At 50.8% G+C, this 19,965-nt stretch overlaps 1 protein-coding gene across 1 annotated transcript in view; it reads left to right on the top strand.

Moving 5' to 3' along the window:
• The window catches only part of TNKS (tankyrase), a 119,000-nt gene that overhangs the window by 37,975 nt on the left and 61,060 nt on the right, over positions 1–19,965 (top strand). The window lies entirely within an intron of this gene.

Here is a 19,965-nt window from a genome sequence, read left to right as displayed (position 1 = left end):
AGGATGGAGTGGAAGGCCTCAATCCAAGTCTTCATCCCATGAGCATGGTGATCTGTGGACAGCACAGTTGTGCTCAAAAAGTGTGAATCTTTCTTACAGAAAATATTGAGTTACTTAAGAATGTGCAAATCACTTATGACTTTAAATACTTTTGGGGAACACATTAAAGAAAAAACAAACACTGAAGGGGAGGTCAATCTGTGTTTAAATTTTTTGTGCATTTTCCACCTTAGAAATGATGTATCTAAAACTGGCGTTGCCAGCATCATTTGATATGTAATCCTTACAGATTGATTTTCTCAAAATGGCCTCCGAAGAGAGGAGTAGGAGTGATACATTGTCTTCCGTCTTCTCCGACTGTCTAACCCCCTCACAAAGTGTATTGAGTGTATGGGAGAAAATGAAGTGCCTTGCCTTTCAAGCACCTCAGTGCGTTGGTAATTTAAACTCCTTTCCATAGAGCTTGCTGGGTAGTTCGAGGCAGCCAGCTTGGATCGTTAGAACCGACCATGAGCTTTCAGTGATAGTCATGGTTCTGAAGGGTGAACGCCTGTTTCGGTACAATGTGGAATTTGGGACCAGAGCGAAAGATGGGAAGCGGGTCGATGGTGAGGTTTTGAGTTGACAACTTGGTTTCTATGAAGCCTTAGCAGTGAAGTGGGCCGATGGAGGGGTGGACTGTGCTCCTCCTCTCTTGTGACGCTGCCCCTGTCTGCCCTGTCACACCTCTCCTTGGAGAGGGACCGGGGGAAAGAACCAAGCTGAAACTCAGATATCAAATCTTTGGCATCCTGTCAGCCGCGATAAAAGTTTTGGGGCCACACTGATGGGGGCGAAGGGCACCTCACCCCTCTACTTCTGGAGTCTGGCGGAGAAAGGGGAATGCTGCTCTAGGAGGGTGATCGAGTGGTAGGCCCTGTACTTGTCTAAATGTCGCTTCCTCCCCGTCTCCCCCTTGCTTACTCCCCGAGGCTCAGCTGCCCTTCCCGGGGTGCTCAGCAGCCCTTGGGCCCAGCCCTGTATTCAGTGATTTCACATCTCTTGGCGGGAAGTACCCAGTACACCTTGGGGATACTCTCCTGCCAGTGTGGGTCTGCCCAGCGATAGTTGTTTGGGGCGGACACCCCACCCCTCGAGACCCACAAACCACCACCACAGGGGTCCTTTGTAACATGGGGCTGTTTTTAGGAGTGTTCCTCCCCCCTTCCCCATGGTCCCCCCACATGCACGTGTGTTCCCAATTTGTGTGAAGGGATGTGGCGGTGGGTGGTGACCAGATGAAGGTCTGCCGGCGGGCTGGCAGAGTGACAGAGGAACCCTGTCTCTGCCGGTTGGCCTTGCCACCCCTGAGGGATTGTGCGTGTGTTTCCCCCCCCCCCCAAGTTGGCCTTGCCACCCCTGAAGGGTTTCCCCACCCCTCCATGCTGACTTGATTGTTTTTTTTTTAAAGACACTTGCTAAAATATCGTATCTGTTAAGTGATTACTCTATGCCAGGCACTGTTGATGGTGATGGTATTTGTTAAGCGCTTAGTATGTGCCAAGCACTGTTCTAAGCTGCTGCGGTAGATACAAGCCAACCAGGTTGGACACTGTCCATGTCCCACATTGGGCTCACAATCTTAATCCCCATTTTACAGATGAGGGAACTGAGGCACAGAGAAGTGAAGAGACGTGGCCAAGGTCACAAGGCAGACAAGTGGCGGAGAATTAAAATGATTGTCATCAGTGCTACCACAGTGAGTGTTAAGTCCAGTGGCAGAATGTTTCTTCAAGTAAAGCCTAAAAACAAATCTCGTCATCAGTTTCGGAATAAGCTTAGATTGCATCTATAAACAAATCCATTAAAGCATTTATAAAGTTTCCCAGTTTTAATTGAAACTTCTCACAGCTGACAATAGCCCGTAGTTATCCTTCCTCAAACTCCATTTTAAATTGTGGAAAACGACATCAGTCACTGAGCTATTGAATACTGAAAATATAGTTTCAGAGAGATTTCCTGTTCAAAAATCCCGAGACACTGTTTCCAAAAAGATTTTGAGAATACGGCATCTAAAGATCTTTGAGCCACCCCCCAAGCCAGAACTTGACGATCCCCTCGCAAGACGGGGGCATGGTTTGGTGCTTTGCGATTGGCCCAGGAAGTCTTCTGCCCAATGGAATTAGCAGGCCAGGTTCCAAGACAGCTTGTCTGACCTTCAGTAATTAAGATAGGTTTCATAATAGCCATTTCTACCAAGAGGCTTTTTCTCTGGCCTCCATAATAATAATAATGTTGGTATTTGTTAAGCGCTTACTATGTGCTGAGCACTGTTCTAAGCGCTGGGGTAGACATAGGGGAATCAGGTTGTCCCACGTGGGGCTCCCAGTCTTAATTCCCATTTTACAGATGAGGGAACTGAGGCACAGAGAAGTTAAGTGACTTGCCCACAGTCACACAGCCGACAAGTGGCAGAGCTGGGATTCGAACTCATGAGCCCTGACTCCAAAGCCCGTGCTCTTTCCACTGAGCCACACTGCTTCTCTGCTAATCAAACTCTGTCTCAAAGTGCAGAGCAGTGTGATCAGGTCAGGGGGTTGTTATGCTACCTGGGGAGACTGAGGCAGCATAGGCTGAGCATAATGTGCCAGGTGCAGAAAATGACATCTTGGAAAGGCACCCCTGAACCTGAAAGGTCCAGAGCAGAGGCAGCAAAGGGGCTAGTCCTGCAGATCCATCGGTCAATCCATGAGTGGTATTTACTGAGCACTTACTCCATACAGAACACTGCTCAGCACTTGGGAGAGTACAGTACAGTAGAGTTGGTAGGCACGATTCCTTCCCCCAAGGAGCTTACAGATTTCAGGGGAGACAGATACAGATGGGGAAAATGGCAGGGAATAAGGAAATCTGCATAAAGTGCTGTGGGGCTGAAGGTGGAGGTGAATATCACATGCTTAAAGGATATAGATCCAAGTCATAGGCGACCCAGAAGGGAGAGGGAATAGATGAAATGGGAGCTTGGTTAGGGAAGGCCTCGTGGAAGAGAGGTAATTTTAGGGGAGACTTGGAAGATGGAAAAAGTGGTGGTCTGTAGGAAATAATGGAGAGGGGGGAGTTCCAGGCCAGAAGCAGACGCGGGTGAGGGGTCGGAGGTGAGATAGACAAGCTCAAGGCACAGTTAGTAGGCTGACTTTAGGGGAGTGAAGTGTGTGGGCTGGGTTGTAGTAGGAGATCAGAAACGTCAGATAGGAGGGGGAGAGTTGATTAAGTGTCTTAAAGCTGACGTTCATTCAACCCACACATTCAATCTGTTACGAAATCCTGTCAGTTCTACCCTCCATATCTTTAGAATCCACCTTCCCCTCTCCATCCAAACTGCTACCACACTGATCCAAGCACTCATCGTTGCCCTCCTCGACTACTGTGTTACCCTCCTTGCTGATCTCCCCGCCTCCTGTCGCTCCCCTTTCTAGTCCATACTGCACTCTGCTTCCAGGTTCACTTTTCTGAAAAACTGTCCAGTCCACATCTCCCACTCTTCAAAAAGCTCCAGCGGTTGGTTACCCATCCACCTCTGCATCAAACAGAAGCACCTTACTGTCGGCTTTAAGGCTCTCTTCAGCCCTCTCCCTGCTACCTAACCTCGCTGATTTCCTACCGCAACCCAGCCCCCACACTCCTGTCGTCTGATGACATCAACCTACTCTCCGTACCTTGGTCTCTTCTGTCTCACTTTCGACCCCTCACCCACGTTCTCCCTCGGGCCTGTCTCTCCCTTCCACTTCATATCCAAAGGCCCACATTCTCTCCACCTTCAGACTCCTCCAGAAATCACATCTGTTCCAAGAAATCTTCCCAAACGAAGCCCTTTATCTTCCCTTCCCTCCCTCCTTCCCTCCCCTCAGTGTCAACTATGCATTCTGGTACCCACCCCAGCCCCACAGTTTTAATTGAAATATTCTTTTACTCTACTATTTCCCCTATGTCCGTCTTCGCTTGTAGACTGCAAGCTACTTGTGGGCAGGGATCGCCTCTACCGACTCTGGTACCGTACTCTCCCAAGCACTTAGTACAGTGCTGTACTCACAGTAAGCACTCAGACATTGATTGGGAGGTTTCATATGGACCCCAAATAGAGCATGATGATTTTGGAAAACTGGAGGGGATTCAAAAGATTGGCTGTCTCTCTGGGGGAACGGAGCAGGCTTGTGGGGAAGGGGCCTGTGAGAGAGAAGGCAGGTGAGGAAGTTGTTGTCGCACAGTGGAATTTCAGAGGTGGGGAGGTGAGAGGTTGTACAGTGACTAAGGATGATGTGATCGAGACTGTGTCCCACTTGGTTGTGAGGGGATGAAGTGTGGTGGAGCGGAAGGACAATGGAGTTAGAGAGGAAGGGAGGCAGCGGACAGGTTGTCGAGATCACCCGCATGAATATTGAAGGCCGTGAGTATCAGTGTAAGGAAGGAGAAAGAAGGAATGTGAACAAGGGATCAGATTGGTTCAGGAAGTTGAAGGTGGGACCTGGAGGGCGGGAGATGACCATAATAGTAATTGGAGTAGGTGGTTGAGGCAAATGGTGTGGGGTTTGAAGGAAGGAAAAGAGAGATGGAGAGAGGGATGGTGCCAAAGTGGCATTGTGTATGTATTCATGGGGGGACTAGGGGCGGGGCAAGAATGAAGCCAACTCTTCCCCTACTGCCAGTGAGTCTTAGAGAGTGGGAGAAGATGAGACAGATGGATCTGCAGATGGCAGCTTCCAGGCTGGAGCTCAGGCTCCTTGACGGACAGGTCATGGAACCACTAGGAGGCTGGATAAGGAGGCACATGGATATGGGGGAGGACCTGGTGGACTAGAGTTGTGACATGAAGGGGAAAGGCAACCCGGGAGCTGGCTCAATTGATTTATTGAGTGCCCGGTGGTCTGATGCACTTTACTTAGTGCTTGGGAAAGAGTCACAGATGAAAGTGATGCATTAACTGCCCACCAGGAGCTTACTCTTTACCTGGTGGGATTGAAACAGTGGCCTAGTGGAAAGAGCCTGGGCCTAGGAGTCAGAGGACCTGGGTTCTCATCTTGGCTTTGCCACTTACCTGTTGTATGACTTTTTTTTTAATGGTATTTGTTAAGTGCTACTATGTGCCAGCCATTGTACTAAGTGCTAGGGTAGATATGAGATAATCATGTTGGACAAAGTTCATGTCCCACATGGGGCTCACAGTCTCAATCTCCATTTTACAGATGAGGTAACTGAGGCAGAGAAGTTACACAGCAGCCAAATGGTAGAGCTGGGTTAGAACCCAGATCCTTCTGACTCCCAGGCCTGTGCTCTATTCACTAAGGCACCGTGCAAGTCACTTAACTTCTCTGGGCCTCAGTTCCCTCATCTGCAAAATGGTGATGCAAAACCTTGTGTTTTTGTTTGTTTTTACTGGAATTTAAGCTCTGTGTATCAAGCGCTCTTCTAAGCACTGTAATAGATACGAGTGTATCAGACTGAATACAGCCCCTGTCCCACATGGTGCTCACTGTCTAAATCGGAGGGAGGAGGATTTAATTCTCTTTTCTAGATGAAGGAATTGAGGTAGAGAGAAGTTAAGTGACTTGCCCAAGGTCACACAGCAAGCACTTGTCAGAACCGGAATTAGATTCCAAATCCTCTGACTCCCAGGCCCGTGCTCTATCCACTTTGCCATGCTGCTTCTTACGGAAGAGAGTTATTACGTTGTTCTTTTATTAAAGTTTTCATTTTTGTAAATACTGCACATGCAGTGGGTAAGGTCTGTTATTTCACCCCAAGAACTGTTCTTCCTGGAATTTGGAGTTCTTGGTTTTGATTTTTCTGATCCGCTTGGTCATCAGAGCCTTCAAAATGTGGTAGAGCAGATCGATCGTGATTGGCTGATTTTTCACGGAAAGGTGACACATCATTAAGAATCTTCGGCGTAAGCAAGCTGTGGAAGGCAATGAACCAAAAGGAATCTTGTGAAATGGCAGTTCAAATAGCAACTTTTCTTATTGTAAAGTTTTTTTTGTTTTCTAGGAAGGCTGACTTTGAGTACGTGTAAAGGCAGTTTACCCAATTCAGCCCTAAATCATCCCGAGAGCTTTTCAGCAATTTTATTTGCCTCTGTGGTATGTGACCTCGAAAGGTTTATGGAATGACGTTCAAAGTGAAAACGGGTAATTATGTCCTGTTCAGTGTGGAGAGAGGACAGATCTTCTGTATTAAGAATCAAAAGGAAAATTTCACAGTTCAGTGAAAATTAAATATAGAAATGACTCACACTTATGCCACAAAATTGCATTCCAAACTGCATCCTGCTGAAATTAGGTTCAGGTGGATGGCCCCTGCCTGCCTCCCTGCCTTCCTGCCTCCAGCTTCTCTAGACAAGTGCTGGTGGTCCCCGGCCAGATTGGGGGTTCCAAGGATGCAGCATTGTGAAGGTCATCGTGCGACCTTGTTGGGGCACGTTATTTGACTTCTCTGTGCCTTGGTTTCCTCCTCTGTAAAATGGAGATCCAGTATCGGTTCTCCCTCCCTCTTAGACTGTGGTCTGGATCTAGCCTGCATGTCTCGCATCAGTCCCAGCTCTCAGCACAGTGTTGGGCATATGGTAAACATTTTCTTATGTAAGTCTCCCCCTCTGGACTGTAAACTCCTTGTGGGTAGGGATCGTGTCTACCGAACACTATTGTACTCTCCTAAGTGCTTAGTACAGTAGGGAAGTGAACAGAAACACATTTGTGGAGCCCCAGGCCAAACTGAGTTGGAATGTCTTGCTCAGAAGAGCATACGGTAAAATCTTCTGAATTTGGTGCTATCAAATCCAGAATTCGTCACCCTCTGGGCTCCACTTCCCGCTCTTTGGCTGCCAGAGAAAAACCAGCCTCGATTGGTCTCCGACAGCCGTTAGCCTCCCAACTCTCGGCGCTGCCGCAGGCATGGCAGTGACCGAGCAGGAGAGTGGAGACTGGCAGCTGAGCTGCCTCCTGCTGACGTCTCCGTCGGGAAAACTGGCGGCTGGAGAGACCCAGGGGAGGAGAGACAACCCATCAAGCACACCCGCTTCTCTGGGAGGTGGGCCCGTGGTCCCACCGAACCGCAGCCCTCGTCAGTCGTGACGTCTGTGCCGGCCGTGCATCTGTGCCGTCAGCAATGCACCGGGTGCAGTAGGCTCAGAGGTTTGAGTGAAGGCTCCAGGGTGGTGGGGGTAGGGGGGTCCCCCTTCCCTGGGCTCAAGCCAAGACCCACATGGAAAACTCTCTGTGCCAGGACCAATCGGCCCTGCGGTCACTACTTCGGTTGGCCACTGCAGTCACTACTTCTGCCATCCAAGCCGCGCTGTCTCTTAGGTCAAGGAAGCATTTTCTAGCCCGAGTTGCTGTGGTGCCCCGGGGGGTGGTGAGCAAAGAGACCTGGGTGGGGCGGGATGGGGAGGATAGGGGAACCTTGCTTGTGGAGATGCCTCTAGGGCTGTCACGGGTCCCCTCTGCATGGTCCCCTGATCCCTCTTGTGGTGTATTAGTTAACCCATTGACTTCTTACAGAGTTGTTGCAAACCATACCCAGAGATCAGACAGTGAACGTGTTCCTCCTTCAAAGCGGTATATTATGTGAAAAAAGCGCCAGGAAGTTGTCTTGTTCTTTCAGCTGCCTGGCACTGCAGATAATAAAGAGCCTCTCAGTTTGCTGCAATGTCCCTCTCCTCTTGGGGCACAGACTTTCAGTTCCATTTCATATCCTTCTGTAACGGGGGAACCATGGGTGTTTAGTGCCCTTATGTCAGGTGAAAACAAAACTTGAACTTCTTGAGATCTAGTATATCTTTGCATCCCTAAGATAGATGCTTTCCCAAAATCAATCTGAGTGACAAAGCCAAGGGTAGCAATTTTCTCCTTCCTTCTTCCATCATTCTCCCGTGGATAAATTGTAAAGTTCTGAGCACATTTGGAAGTAGTAATCATGCCAGAATTGTTGAGGGGCTTCTCAGTGCTTCAGTTTCGCTGTGTGCAAAGTTGCGATCCTCTCCTCCTCCCTTATCTCTGTGGTGAGACTTTAAGATGAATTTGTAAGTGCTTTGAGTTCCCCAGCTCTCAGTAGCGAGACACTTAAATGGGAGCTTTTGATTGTCTGGAAATCCAAACCAGAGTTCTGCAGCCAGAGCCAAGTTCCTTCATGGTAGAGGGCAAGGTTAGGGTTAGGGTGAGGAAGCAGAATTAAATCAACGAGCCTTGTCAGTGGTTAAGAGGTCACACAGTCAAGGTGCAATGCTGGGATTTAGCACATCTTGATTATTTTGTTATTTCGGGGTCTGCTCCCTTTCATCTTTTCCTCAGACCTTCCAGGCAAAGTTTCCCTGAGTCAGTGGATGCTGTGAATTTGCTCCTGGTTTCCTTGAATCCATGTCACAGGCCAGTCGTCCTCCAGCCATCCCACTGGGCTGAGGAACCGGTCTTAGCCAGAGGAGCTGAGACAGGACATGGAATCCATCTGCTACCTGACCCCTGTGTGGGGGAGGGAAAGGACAGTGACAGTGGCAAGATGGGGTGAAATGAAAGTAAGTTTTGAATTTGCCAATTTGCCTGTGGCATCCTCCTCCCTCTGCCCAGCTGTCTGCACAGTATCCCAGTCCGCATGCTCTCTATGCCAACGACCCCCTTGCCCGTTCTGTGGTGAGATCAGAGCCACTGCCCATGAGTCTTCAACCACCTTGGAAGAACGGCCATCTCAGTCCTCACTCTTCTTAGGTGCCAGTGCCAATCCTGGAGAATCCAGTCTTGGGCGTCTGTGGCACCAGGCCTCGCCCCACCACAAAAGCTGGGTCTCTTGGCCACCGGGCCCCCCCCCCCCGTCTCTTCTCCTGGGCTGCCCAGCACCCCCAAACTAGCTCTTCCCTTCCCCAATGTGAGAGTGCTTTGGGGCGGTGTGGGGGAAGAGATTCCAGCCTTGGGGCCATTGGCTGGGAGAGAATGTCCCAGATGAAGGGAAGGAGGACATGGAAGCCTCCACTGTGATTATGCTGAGCGGCTCTCAGCATCTGACCGTGGGACCTTTTGCCGGGGTTTCCAGGGGCCACTGACACCCTGGGCCATATCGGAAATTGGTGTTCCAGTCTTCCAGCGCAGCCCCGGCAGGGTACCGGGCTAGCTGTGCGTGGGCAGTGCCCCAGCAGCCTATCACCAGCTGGCTCTGAGAGAGGCCTCTGTGCTCAGCTGTTCACGTCCTCTGAGGTCAAGCCAAAGGTCAAGTCACAGGGGTAGGTCAGACTCCAACTGAGCTCTGCAGGCTTGGCAACCATTCATTTCATCATTTCATCAGCAGCTGCTAACAGACACGGGGCATTTAAATGCTCAGTGGGAATTTGTTTACCGGTAGATAATGAGGGAAATCTCAAAGAAGTTTGCGTCAGCCTGGATTCCACCCCCTACACTAACTTCTGCCAGCAGATTTGAAACGCCCAAGGTTTTGGATGGAGAAATGTTAATTATTTTCCAGGAAATAGGACTTAATTAAGAAGCATCAAGTTGGACAAAACCTTTCCCCACGTTGAATTTCTTTCCTTACGAAAACTGGACCATGTGACTACAGTGGCCGAGTCCGGTGAGGGCAGGACCCGCCGTCATCCTTGTAGCCCCAGAAGCCTCATGTGCATAGAGATTGTAGCTGGAGCCACAGTCGTGGAGAAGGGTCAAGTGAGAAGGGGGTAGAGGGAGCCCCCCAGTTAGCCAGTGAGAGATGAAGAGCTAGTGCAAGAGGCTTGAGATGTGGTCAGAAAAAAGAGAAGCAGCATGGCCTAATGGATAGAGCATGGGCCTGGGATTTGGAAGGACCTGAGTTCTAATCCTGGCTCTGTCACTTGTCTGCTTTGTGACCTTGGGCAAGTCACTTCACTTCTTCATGCCTCAGTTACCTCACATGTAAAATGGGGATTAAAGCTGTGAGCCCCGCCCCCCAATGTGGGACATGGACTGTGTCCAATCTCGTTAACTTGTATGTACTTAGTACAGTGCTTGAAGCATAGTAAAACTGTAACAAATACTTTCTCTCTCTCTCTCTCCCCCCCCCCCCCCCACGTTTTTCTATATATCCTCCTCTCGGGGGTGCTGGAGAAGACACAGTCCTCTTGAGTGATTCTCAGGCCTGGCTAGGCCAGAGCTCAGTGCCCATTTATCGTTGGCTGAGGGTGTGGCCCGAGCTGCTTGAATATATGTATATAATTATATCTATATTTATATATAGATATACATATACATATATATATTTAAACAGGCAGTACTGTCTGGGAAGCATTTGCTTTCTGGTTGCTTTAGCATCTAAATCAGAGCCTGGAATCCTGTGGCCACCAAGAGCTGGGGTTTGTTAGCTTCCTGGTTTTGTGACCCCAGTCACCAGTCTACTTAGGCTACTTTGCACATACAGTTCTGCAGGTGGTCTGCGCCCTCTGGGCCCATTGCCTGCTGCTGGCTGTTGGCACCAGCCACTCACAACATCCAAGCTAGCTAGCGGGAGCGGCAACAGAGCTGAAGCCAGCCTGGCTCTGTAGGGGCTGGATCCAGAAGCCGACTTGGCCACCCTTCAGGCCTCTGCCTGCCCTCCCTGCTGCTCACTGCCACTCCTGAGATGGGGAGCTGGGTAGTCCAGTTTGGAGTCCCGTAGCTTCTTTAGAGCAGGGCCTGGTGACAGTTAAAAATGAGACTTCAATGATTGGGTTATTTTTTTCTGGGTTCAGTTGGGGCTAGTAGAATTTTCTGGTGGGTCCCCGGGCAGCGAGAGCCTTGTGAGGCACCCTGGTCCTCGGCCAGAATTCGTCCTTCTTAGGTACATTCTTACCCCTCCCTCCCCAGTGACCTCCAGGACTTGCAGAGACATTACTGGACCAAAACGCTCCAGCTCTATGGAGATAGAAATGGGGGCTGGAAAGGAACCGTTGAGAAGGTGTCGAGTGTTTTTTGTCTGGCCCCGGGGCCCCAGAGACTCCGTTTAGGCCATTGGTCTGAGCACTCCTGACCCCGTGCTGGCCTCTTGGGTGTCAGAAATTGAGGAGGACTAGTTCTGTCTCTCTTGGGAGCGCTGGGGAAGACGCAGTCCTCGAGAGTTATTCCCAGGACTGGCTGGGCCAGAGCTCAATGCCCATTTTTCATTGGCCCTCAGCTTTTGCTCTTCCCAGTCCTTGGCTTGCTGGACCAGGGGAGGCCCAGAGTGAAGCAGAAGTTGATGGTGGCTTTACCCTGCTTCATATTCTTCCTGCACTACTGAAAGCCAAAGCAGAAAGTGCCAGGGAAACTTACGGGGGAAGACTGAATGTGTACCAGAGCTTGAGGGAGGGAGGAAGTGTCCTGTGTGCACAGCACTGTGCTAAGCACTTGGGAGAGTGCAGTAAATCAGTAGGCATGATCTCTGCTCTCAAGGAGCTCCCAGTCTAGATGGGGAGAGGCAGACTGTAAAGTAAATTGCAGAAAGGAGGCAAGTGGAAAATGGGATGGGAGAGAGAGTGATCAGGGAAATCTCCCAGAGCAGTGGGATTTCACAGTGGCTTTGAAGAAGGGAAAAGCTGAGCCCTGGTGGATGTGAAGGGGGAGGGTGTGAGCAAGGGGACAGCAAGAGTGATGAGAACAAGGCATTGTGTGAGTAGATCGGCATGCTTTCTCCCCCTCTAACCCCCCAAAATCACCAGCTTCTTGTCTAGGCTGTGCCCCTGGGGGTTTACTCTATCCCTTGGCCACCCCTCTCGTGTGGCAAGAGAGTCCGTCAGAGAGTTCGAGGCATCTGAAAACCTGGAGCCAGAGGTCTGGCAACAGCACACTTTACTGGTGAATTTTCATTTCTTCGGCTAATGCAAGAGCCATCTCCTTGGCATTTGAGTTGGGTCAAGAATGCTTTCGAAATGGGGTCAATTTGGAACCACCTCTGAAGAGCCACAGAATTTCAAGAAAATTGAGGACTTCATGAAAGCCAGCTTCACCTAAGATTTAAAATAGCAACTTGCGGGAAGATTTTGAGAGGTTTCACTCTGGCTACCCAGTGCTAATTTTTAGTGTTTGGGAAAATAATCCAATGGACTCCAGCTGATATTTCCAAAATTAATCACTGATTACACAGTAATTCCAGTTCAAATGTCAGCGGGAGCTAAGCCTGGTGCTTTCCTGCCAGGGTCTGGTCGCTGGAAAGATGTCAAAATCCATGACGATTTTTTGAGTCGTTCTGTTTCTTTAAAGTAAATGTAATGTTTGAAAAGAATCAGAGCACACCGAAATCCACACACTAGATGAGAAATCCATAGCTCACAGGGTCCCCTAGAGAGATGACTCCCACTGCGATGGGTGGAGTTGCCGCCAGCTGCCCGTGGAGAGCTGCCCTGGGAGAGCTGAACAACCCTGGGTCCACTCGTTCAGCTCTCTCTCCTTAGCCAAGGAACTGGCCCCAGGGTCGCTGCACTGTGGGGGACTCCCTGCAGCCCCCAGGAGGGCTTCTGATTTGGCAGCGGATGGAGGGGAGGCTGACCCAGATTGCCTTCTGACATCTCTTTCGCATCGGCTCCTGCTGTGCCCCGGTCAGAACCTGCTCAGTTCTCCTCGTCGGCTGGAGTCACGCTCCAGGAGACCGGCCTTGAGGGACATGTCCCCAGTCGATGCCATGCGCTTGGGCCCAACCCTGTAGTTCCGTGCAGGTTTGGGTCCCATTAGGACGGGTGCGTGCCAGTGGAAGGACAGAGCAGGAACGCTGTTTTCTCCCCAGTCACATGCTGCTCGGGGGCTCCCTTGGTGCTCCCACCAATACACCAGTGGACAAAAAGGTCGGAAAGAGAAGCGAAGCCTCTGGTGGCGGAGAAGAACCGAAGCAAGAGCAAAATACTCCACCTATGGCTTAGAGCTTCAATCCATTCTGCTTCGGAGAAAGGCAGCCATGAGTGTCAACCCGCTCCCTTCACCGCCACCCTTACAGGCAAATGCTAGAGTAGACAGATCTCGGCTACTGTAGGAGAAGAGAAGATTCTGTGTCAGTGTTCATTCATAGGAAAGGGGGCAAAGCAGATGTCTAGTACTGAAGCCGATTCTTTCCAACTGACTGGAAGTCCAACCCGCCCATGGGCATGATGCTGTCTCCCGGAACGCCTGCCCACCCGCCCTCTCGGTCCCGACTCCTTTGCAGGGGCAGTCGGGAGTATATGGTGTGAGCGAGACAGTTTTTCTCTTAGCTGGGTCTGCAAGACCTGAATAATGTCTGGGATTACCGCAAAAATCCCAGGCAACAATGTTTTCAGAAGTTAGAACAATGCAAAATCCCTCAAGGAAAATCTGTGAGCTACCAAGAGAAAGAAAGGAGTCTACCAAGAATCTTCCTTGTGAGCTACAGAGATGAGTTTGCCCGATCTGCTAAACGTCTCTGGAGCCGGCCTAAGTGTGGGATTGAGGGGAGGTGGGCTGGGAGCCTCACCAGGGTTCTAGGTTTTTAATAGCAAATTCCTTTTTGACTGTAAGCTTGTTATGGGGATGGAATGTGTCTGTTGACTCTGTTATATTGAACTCTCCTAGGGACTTAGTACAGTGCTCTGCACAGAGTAAATGGTCAGTAAATACCATTGATTGGTTGATTTGCACAACCAGCTGGAGAGGCCTGGAACCTTGAAGGAGAAAATTGTCTTGATCCTGACTGTACTGTAATGATGATAATAGTAATAATAGTAGTTACTATTGTACTTGTTACTTGTATTTCCCCCAGTTAGACTGTAAACCCATCAGTAGGCAGGGACTGTCCCTATCCGTTGCTGAATTGTACATTCCAAGTGCTTAGTTCAGTGCTCTGCACATAGTAAGTGCTCAATAAATACTATTGAATGAAAAGCATTTACAATGTGCCAAGAACTGTTCTAAGCACTGGGATAGATGCAGCTCATTCAGGTTGGACATAGTTCCATTCCCACAGGGGGTTCACACTCTTAATCCCCAGTTTACAAATAAGGGAACTGAGGCCCAGAGAAATTAAATGACTTGCCCAGGGTCACACGGCAGACTTGTGTCTGAGCCAGGATTAGAACCCAGGTAGTTCCGACTCCCAGGCCCAGGCTCTGTCCACTAAGCCATGCTGCTTCTCCCCAAATGCCAGAATTCAGTGATTTGCATTTTCCTGTTTTATGGTCTCCCACATCATCAAAAAGCTGGAGATATCCTTTCCCATTACCCCTAGAAAACAGACACTCAGAAGCTTTATAACTTTCACAGTTGCCTGCTGATATCTCCTATAGAACCCCTATATGGGGGCTGCCCAGACTTCCAGGAGACTTCTGTCTCCTGTACTGAGTGTTCGCCGGGGTTACTGTCCTCCTCCCAGAGGGGTCACCATCTTCCCCCGGGAGGCCACCTTCCTTACAGGCCTGCAGAAGGAGCCATCAAGCTGATGGAAAGAGGGTCTAGGTGCAATCAGAGAAAGAATGGCCCCATGGGTAGAGGGGTGGTTGTGGAACCTCTGGGACTGAAGACTGGTTTGAAGTAGCACAACGCTGAGCACAGAGTAGTGGCCCTTGAATCGCACTGGTCTTATTACTGGCTTGGATTAGCCCCAGGGCCAGTGAATGACCCCAATCCAAGGAGAGCAGGGAGGTTATGGAAATATGGAATAAAACTGCTTTTTGTGAAATGTTGATGGAGAGAGATTGATTCATAGTGTGCAGAGGGAGGCCTGGGGGTAAAAATTGACAGGATCGAAAATCGTTTTTCACCAAGGCTTTTTCCTTTTCATTGCATGCAAGGTGTTTCAATCCTTTTTTTCTTCTTTTATGATTTATCTTTTTACAAACCACCAGAACAATAAGTTCCAGATCGTAATACCACCAAAAATTTGCAGACACACTGTAGTATTTGATTGTAAAACTATTGAGCATTTCTCTTGGAAAGGGCTGTTGGTGTACTGGATGGCCATTTCCAGCCCAGAGCAGAAATGTCTGTGACAGCTGCTCCAGATGATTTACGGTGGTCCAGTGCTTATCAGAAGACAGAAAATGCCTCATCCGCAGTTCCTGCTCTCCTCGCTCTGGCTGAGCCCACTGGCTCAGCAGCAAGCTAAGGCCCGGCCGGCAGCCAGGCCCCAGTGCCAGGAAGGCCCCCGGGCCTCAGTTGGAGAACGTGACCGTCATAGGCGAGTTCCCCCACGTCTGGTCAGGTCTCCCTTGCCGGGATGGGGGGATTGCATTCTTTGCTACTCTGGTTCCCACAGAGCTTTTTCTGAACCTCAGTGTTTTGGTCCTCTCTCTAGGCCTCTCAGGCATCCCACTTTTTGTACTCAGTTTGTGCCCGTTGTCAGCTTCCCCCCACTTCGCACCACCCCCCCCCCCCCCGCAAAAAAAACTGGATGCTTTCTGAGGGCAGGAATCGAGTGTTCTAACTCTATCGTGGGTTCTCAAGTGCACAGCCCAGTGCACTGAGGGCGATCTGCGGGCACCCTAGGCTGCAGATCCTCTTCCTCCCCACCCCCCACACACATGCCCCCCACAGGCAAGCTCACTTTGTGTTCCCCAGAAAGGCCGATCACTGGAGCCGCGTCCGGTACTTTCATGTGGCAGTTGCCCGAGCTTTGCCCACAGCCTTGTGACAGCTTGGCAAAGTGACAATCTCTACCTCTGGCTCAGAGTTTGCTGCAGGAACACAAACCTCCGGCCAAGGCGGCCCGAGTGACCACTTGGTAGAATCCTCCTGTCACCTTAGTGGTGAGGCGGGTGTGGCTTGAGGGAAAGAAGCTGAATGCAAGAGTCAGGGGCCAGGAGGCCCAAGTCCTAATCCCACACCTACTCCTGACCTGCTACGTGCCCTTGAGGAAGTCACCTAACTTCTCTGGGCCTCTGTTTCCTCCTCTGTGAAAGTCTGAATCACCTGCTTGCCCTCGAGCCAGGAAGATAACCATGATGTCAGGTCTGGTCTGGTCTGGTCTGGGGGTCAAGCCAAGTGTGCAGCAGAGAGTGTGGGGGTGGTGGGGGGTAGTGCTAGGGGAGAACAGCATTGGGAAGGAGCTGGACAGATTCCCCATTTTCAAGGTAATATGGTTAGGATTTACAGCAAGTTGATGGGGAAACTCCTCACTGGAAGGAAAGCTAACAAAAAAATAAAGAAGCCAAAAGCAAAAATCCACGCCATAAGTCACTTGCCAAATCAGGTTCCATCTTTGCCAAAAGATCAACTTTCAGGTAGGCAGGGGTTTGAGCCTTTTTCCCCAGTCCTGTCCCTGTGCTTCTCCTGAGACAGTGGAACCTCCAGGCAAAGGCAACTTTCCCTGGGAGCGCCCAGCCCTCTGCTGCTCTGCTGACACATTGGGGCTCCTCTCCGGCTCTCTGGTCCATCCCAGCCAGGGATGATTGTCCCATGCTGTTTCTCCTCAACCACACACACTCCGCACTGCTGACTGGGCTTGACACCCCCCCCCCCCCCCCCCAACCAGATCAGGGCAGACCAGACACGATTATTTTCAAGCAGGTGGTACAGACTTTCATCACAAGGGCTTTAGCAGCCTCAGGCCAGCCCGCATGGGTGCCATGGCATCGCCAAGAGCAAAATCCAGCCCCCTCTGGCCCACTGTCATCACCGTCACCGGGGCTGACGCTAGCTGAGCTGATGGCTGAATCGGGCCACAGGAACCTCTCTCGGGCCTAGGCCGAGGGAGTGAGTCTTTTGAACGCTGCGCCCCCCCCCCCCCGCCCAAACACATAGACACAGCAGACTGTAGGTTTCTGCAGCAGGTTAAGGGCAACAGCAAACCAAAGTTAAACTCGTTGGGTGCTCTAGAACCTGGGGACCCGGGGACCCACACATCCAGAGAACTGGTTTTCCTGGATATGGACCTGCAGAGCCCACAATCAGAAGTTTGGAATGAATCTTGGTAAAGCATTTGCTGCACCAACAGGTTGGGCCGCTGGCTGCGATGAGGTTTGGAGATGATCTGTGCAGTTCCATTTTCCACTCTCCCCATATCCCCCATTAGCATGAGTCACCCAAGTTGTAAAACGGTTGGAGAAAAATAACGTGGAATTAATTGGGTTTTGTAAACATACCGTTGGCCTGATCTGCCCCACAGGCGACTAATGGCCGTTTGAACCCTGCTTGGCCACAACTTGTGTTCTGACGGATCATTGGAATTACTTGCCATGTTTTTCGAGTTTATTTTGAGAAGGATTTAAGCATGCCCGTGATCTCATTTGCTCGCACAATCTCTTTCAGATTTTTTTAGCATGCTAAATTTGGAGCCCATTATGTCCCCAACTAGCAAAGGAGACACAACTCCTGACCCCCTACTGCCTCCCAGAGAGAAGCTTCCTTCTGCAGAGTGGGGGAAATAGCCTGGCTTTGCTGGCTGGGTTGGGGCTGGGGTGCTTCCATCTGGATTCCTGAGGGTGTGAATGATGGGAAAGGGTCATAATATATCAAGTTTAAGTGCAGGGTATTGTAACGTTCAATATCACTGAGGTATAGTTTCATCTTTGGAAAAGTAATTCAAACCATACTATCACAACATGAACCAATGAAGTTATGATGATGAGTTTTTCAGGAGGTTCTAGAAGTTCGCTTTGCTGGCCGATAATGGATGATGAGGTGGGACAGCAGCTGTCTTCTTCTTAAATCACACCTCGAAGTAGGTCATTGCCTCCCGAACCACCCTGTGCATCTGCAAGCTCCTCGTCTCTTCGTTAGAAGCATTGTTGTTGTCAGTTATATTTAGGAGTTTGTTTACTTCCTGGATACTGATGCAAGATGTTTGGGCCCCAAGGTTTTTGTTGGCTACAACCCTATCTTGGTCATCTGTTTGAGCATCTTGTAGTGTCGTCCTGGGGGCTGCCAAAGTTCAGTGGACCCCTGGATAAACCTTGATCACCTTTTCTGAGATGTAGTTAAGTCTCCAAGATTGGAGACCGGTCTGTAGGCTTTAGCTCATTCCCTTACAAGCGCTGGGGTCACCTTATGCCTTGCCTTTAACCTTTTGGGAAATGAGTTCAGGGTATGTCCTATTCTTTCCTCCTCTACCCCCACCATGCCTGGGGTGGAAAACCAAACTCATTGCACTACGGGGGAGAGTACAGAGGGGAGGAGGGAGAGCTGGCGCTGAGCCGGGAAGCACCTTCTGCCAGCCTCTTTGGGGCTGTGCCCACGATTCCCTCCTCTCTCCCCCTTCCGTGGAGCCTCAGAGGCAGCGCGGATGGGTCAGGGCTTCGTTGCATGTTTCAGGGTTCCAGCTGACATCCTGACTGCGTCCAAAGACGCTACGGCAGAAGAGTCCACTCTGCGTTGTCTCAGCAGTTGCTTCCAAGAGGTGGAGCCAGCCGGGGGCAGTGGAGGTTTCCAGGGACCAGGCCTCCTCCAGTGCCCTGTGGGAATCGTGGTGGTGGAGCAGACATCCCAGCCCGTCGTGCCCATTAATTACCAGTCCATCCCGGGGTGCCTCGGGGCGACTGTGCAGGGGGTTGATGTGGAATTTTTACCACAGTTTAAGAAAGTTCCCGAGGGCTTTCTTTAGTTTCTGCCTTGGTAAATGTTCTGTTTAGTAAGTCGTCTGCCATCTGTGAAGACACAAGATGTATTTGTGGTATTTTGAACAGCAAAACCAGTTTCTACTACAGTTAATAAAGTGGAAGTTGGATCAGATGCCTGTTCATTTTCTTTACTTCACCTCTCGTCCCTCTCCATCCCCTCCCCCCCCCCCCCCCCCCCCCCCCCCCGCCCGAGTCCAAAAACCTTCTTTGAGCCATCTATTTTCTCTATTCTTGCGGCTTTGTTCTTGTTGCCCTCCATGGCGGATGGAGTGCTGGTCTTTTATGTGGACAGACAGGCGGTAGTTACTCTGGAATAGGAAACCCTCCCCAGAATGTGGCCCACTTGAAGACTGGTCGCCGCTTCAGGAACCAGGCCACGGGGTCAACTTCTTGAGTCAGGCATTCTCATGAGCCTTGGGGCTGTGATTCCCTGTGCTGGCGTGTCTGGGGCCAGGAGGTGTGAAGGAAGGTTTTGGCTGCCTGTCTTGGGGCTTTGGCCCTCAGGCACCAGACAGGGCCTGGTAGGCAGGGTCAGAGATCAGGATCAGACCCACGGTGGAGAAGAGTGGACAGCGGCCACCCTGTGGCCCCCGGTAGGAGAGAGTAGGGGAGAGTGGAAGACCCACGCCTGAGTCTTGAACCATGGGTTACTAGCTGTCCGAAAGCCACTTGGCTACGAAAATGAGTGGTGGATTAGAAATGGGTGATACTGAGCCCCATTGGGACGAGCCCTCCCTGCTGTGGGGCACCCATGAGCACCCTTGGCGATTTTCTTCCACAGGAGTGTCCTTCTCAGTCAGTTGGGATCAGGGAAGTTTGTTTGACATGAGCATTGGGTCGGGGAAGCGTGGCATCCCCTCCCACCTGTCTTGGCCCCAAGGTCACTTCTCTGGAAGCCTGTAGCCTGGCACCATTTCCAGGATTTAAACGAAGCCTGCAACCTCAGTAGAAACACGCATTTGGAGCGTGTGCCCGAGGACGAATGAATCGGGCGCCGTCTGGACACCCTGGCGTCCATTCCCCGTCCGCGGGGGAGCAGTCTCCCGGGAGGCCAGGCCCACGGCAGTGCCTCCAAGGCTCCCGTGATCTCTGGACAGGTCGGCTTATTCAGTCTTGAGAAGAGAAATCTGTTTGGGTATGAGCCTTCATTTTCAGCACCCGGTCTCCTCCATTGTTATTGAAATGAGTGGTTTCATTTTTCTTTTGCACCGTGTCATCAGACTGATGCCCGAAGGCCTCCGGTGACTGAGAAATGCTGCTGGAGTCATGGAATCAGGGTCCCCGGGGTCCTCTACAGAGCGGCCTGGGGCACACGCTGGGGGCCCCGAATCAAGGCTCAGCTGGAAAAGAAAGGGCTCTTTGGACTGTCATCTTGGCTGTGTTGGAGAGGGGTCTGACGCTGTTGAGCGCACTCTCCCTTTCATCCATTGATGTCACGGAGCCTCCTGCCTTCTTCGGACTGTTGTAGCGTGAAG

The sequence above is a fragment of the Ornithorhynchus anatinus genome, chromosome 10 (genome assembly GCF_004115215.2).
Source record: "Ornithorhynchus anatinus isolate Pmale09 chromosome 10, mOrnAna1.pri.v4, whole genome shotgun sequence".
Taxonomy (NCBI): domain Eukaryota; kingdom Metazoa; phylum Chordata; class Mammalia; order Monotremata; family Ornithorhynchidae; genus Ornithorhynchus; species Ornithorhynchus anatinus.
This window is presented reverse-complemented; position numbering and strand designations above follow the sequence as displayed.